Raw genomic sequence first — 3,490 nt, forward strand, 5'->3', positions numbered from 1 at the left:
TTTGTCTTGTATGATGATTTCAAACTAGAAGATTCGACTTTATTATTACAATCATGTAATGATGCATGTAGGCGGTAGACAATATTTTGAAATACCAACAATTATTTTCTTGTAATCTCTTATCAACCCTTGTTCATCCTTTTTGCCAACTAAAGTAGTATCTAGATCCAGAAGTCAATTCTTGCATTTTGATCTTTATATTGGTTAGACTCATTGCACCCTAAGGAGGATAATTGGGAGAATGATGAAAGTGTCTGTGCCTCTGTCCAGAATAGTTTAAGAATCTCTAGACCGGTGGTTCTCAACCTTTCTAATGCCGCGACCCTTTACTACAGTTCCTCATGTTGTGGTGAACCCCAAGCATAAAATTATTTTCGTTGCTACCTCATAACTGTAATTTTGCTACTGTTTTGAATTTTAATGTAAATATCTATATTTTCCGATGGTCTTAGGTGACCCTGCTAGTGGTTCTCAACCTGTGGGTTCCAACCCACAGGTTGAGAACCGCTGCTGTAGAGCCTAAGACCATCAGAAAACACAGATATTTACATTACGATTCATTAACAGTAGCAAAATTACAGTTATGAAGTAGCAACGAAAATAATTTTATGGTTGGGGGTCACCACAACATGAGGAACTGTATTAAAGGGTCACAGCATTAGAAAGGTTGAGAACCACTGCTCTAGACTAAAATATGAGAGATTCCAAGGAAAGCAAAGACATCTTAGATCTAGATGGCTTTCCATTCTTTTACCCTCACTATCAGCACATTTCTGGAGCAGGGAATAATCCTATATAATAAAACTCTAATATGCAAATCAACCAAACAGCAAAATGACTGGTTGCTATGACACGCACTGACCACCAGGGGGCAGATGCTCAATATATTTTTTTCAATCAGAGTTTTGGGTTTCTTCAAATAAATTATCAGAACTGGAATCTCAATGTCATTTTTTTGAGGAAACTCTATACCGTTTTCCACAGTAGCTGCACCAATCTGCATTACCACCAACAGTGCATGAGGGTTTTTTCCACATCCTCTCCAATACTTATTGTTTGTTGATTTATTGTTGGTAGCCATTCTGACAGGTGTGAGGTGATATGGTAGTTTTAATTTGCATTTCTCTAACGATTAGTGAAGTTGAGCATGTTTTAATATGTCTATTGGCCATCTGTATGTTCTACTCAAAGGAGTGTCTATTCAGGTCCTTTGCCTAGTTTTTAATTGGGTTGTTTGGGGAAATTTTTGGTGTAGAGTTGTATAAGTTCCTCATAAATTTTGGATATTGACCTTTTATGAGATGTATTATTGGCTAACATTCAGTGGGTTGCCTTTTATTTTGTGGATGGTTTCCTTTGCTGTGCAAAAACTTTTTAGTTTGATGTAGTCCTATTTGTTTATGTTTCCCTTGCCAGAGGAAACATATAAGAAAAAATATTGCTACAAGACATACCCAAGATTTTACTGCCTATGTTTTCTTCTAGAGTCTTTATGTTTTGAATCTTACATTGAAGTCTTTAATTCATTTTCAGTTTACTTTTGTGTATGGTGTACGAAGGTGGTCTAGTCTCATTTTTTTGTGCATAGTTGTCTAATTTTGCCAACACAATTTATCGAAAAGACAGTCTTTACCCCAGAGTATGTTCTTGCCTCCTTTGACAAATAATTGACCATGAAGGTGTGGGTTTATTTCTCGGCTCTCTATTCTTTTCCATTGACCCATATGTCTGTTTTTATGCCAGTACCATGCTATGTTGATTTCTATGGCCTTGTAGTATAGTCTGATATCAAGTAACATGGTTCCTCCAACTTTGGTTTTCTTTCTCAAGATTCCTGTGGCTATTTGGGCTCTTTTGTGGTTCCATATAAATGTTTGACTTTTTGTTCTAGTACTGTGAAATATGTGAAATATGCCATTGGTATCTTGATAGGAATTATGTTGAATCTATAGATTGCTTTGGGTAATCACCACACTGTGTATAAAATTTTGTATTTGGCTTTTCTGCTTAATGTTATACTATAAACATAAAATGCTTCTTATGTAAACATCATTTAAATACACATTTGACATGATCCTAGCCAAATTTTTCATTGTAGATGCAAATATCAAGTTATAGTGCTATTGAATGATTTAGGTAGGAAAATGTAGTGTCTTTATACAAGAGATATCTTCATAATAAGGAATTATGAGAGAATAAAACCACTTCATGAATGTTTAGCCAGGTAAATTATTCTGAAACAGCATCTTCACATAGAAATGCATCTTTTAGCATTTCATTGAAAATTACAGGGCCTATTTAATTTCATAAAAGAATATTAGATGCCATGTGTGTATTTTAGCTAGTGCAATATAATAATCTTAGAGCTACTAAACTGCAAAATTTCTGCTGCATCAGCCAATCCATGTTTGCATCTACAACTTTGTCAAAAGCCAATAAAACAAAAAAGCTTATTCATCTCGCTAAGGGGCTGTTAGCTCTATTTATCTAAAATGGAGTTTGAAGATTGTTTTTTTCCCCCCATTTTGATATTAGTCATGTATCACTTTCGGTTAGTGACATTGAATGTTAAGCCTCAGTAAAACTGCCTTACAGAAGAAAAATATAATATTGACTCAGCGATAAACAATTCCAAGCTGATAGAGGATCATAATATTGAAATTAGTTGCATAGATTTTTTAAGTTGTTTAAAACTCTGGCAATATGTCTAGTTTAAAGAAGCTTCTATTTAGTAAAATAAAAGTTCCTACTCTGGGATGCTAATTATGATACTATACAGACATGCCTCATTTTATTGCTCTTTGCTTTATTGTGCTTCACAGAGATGTGGGGTTTTTACAAATTGAAGGCAAGACCTTCCACCCTCAAAAGATTAAAACTCGCTTTAGTGTGATACTTGCTTTACTGCAGTGATCTATATTAAAACCCACAGTATAGCTGAGGTGTGCTTCGACCATCTTAATTAAAATTTTTGACTGGTATATATGTCATACTCATAAACTGGAAGAAAACAAGAAACCAAAGAGAAACTCTTAAGGTGAACCTGCTTTTAATGAGTCTTCCTCTAAATCCATCATTTCCCTGCAACTCAAGCTTGGAGTGTTACTATTATCATTAGCACATGCTTCATCTTCATTCTCCTTGTGTAGTCAGGCATCAGGTCATACTGATTGTTCTTCTAAGATATTCTTTGTACCCATTTTCTCTTTTGCATTTAACAGTTGCCACCTTGCCATCTTAGAATATGTGTGGGGGTGAATATTGATTTTCCAAGGCTGAAACTGCCTTTTTTTTTAATCGAATTTAAGTATTTATAGGAAGGGTAGCTCCCTCATTAGGTTCTTAGTTTTCTATATATGTTTCAATAAAAATGGCTGTGTATAAATGAGACCCACACGGACATGTGCATTTGTGAAGCCTGACTGGGCAAATCATCTCACAAATGGTGAGATGCTAACATTGCAAAATGCATTGCTTCCACCCACTCACT

Source organism: Cnephaeus nilssonii (genome assembly GCF_951640355.1).
Source record: "Cnephaeus nilssonii genome assembly, chromosome: 13".
Taxonomy (NCBI): Eukaryota; Metazoa; Chordata; class Mammalia; order Chiroptera; family Vespertilionidae; genus Cnephaeus; species Cnephaeus nilssonii.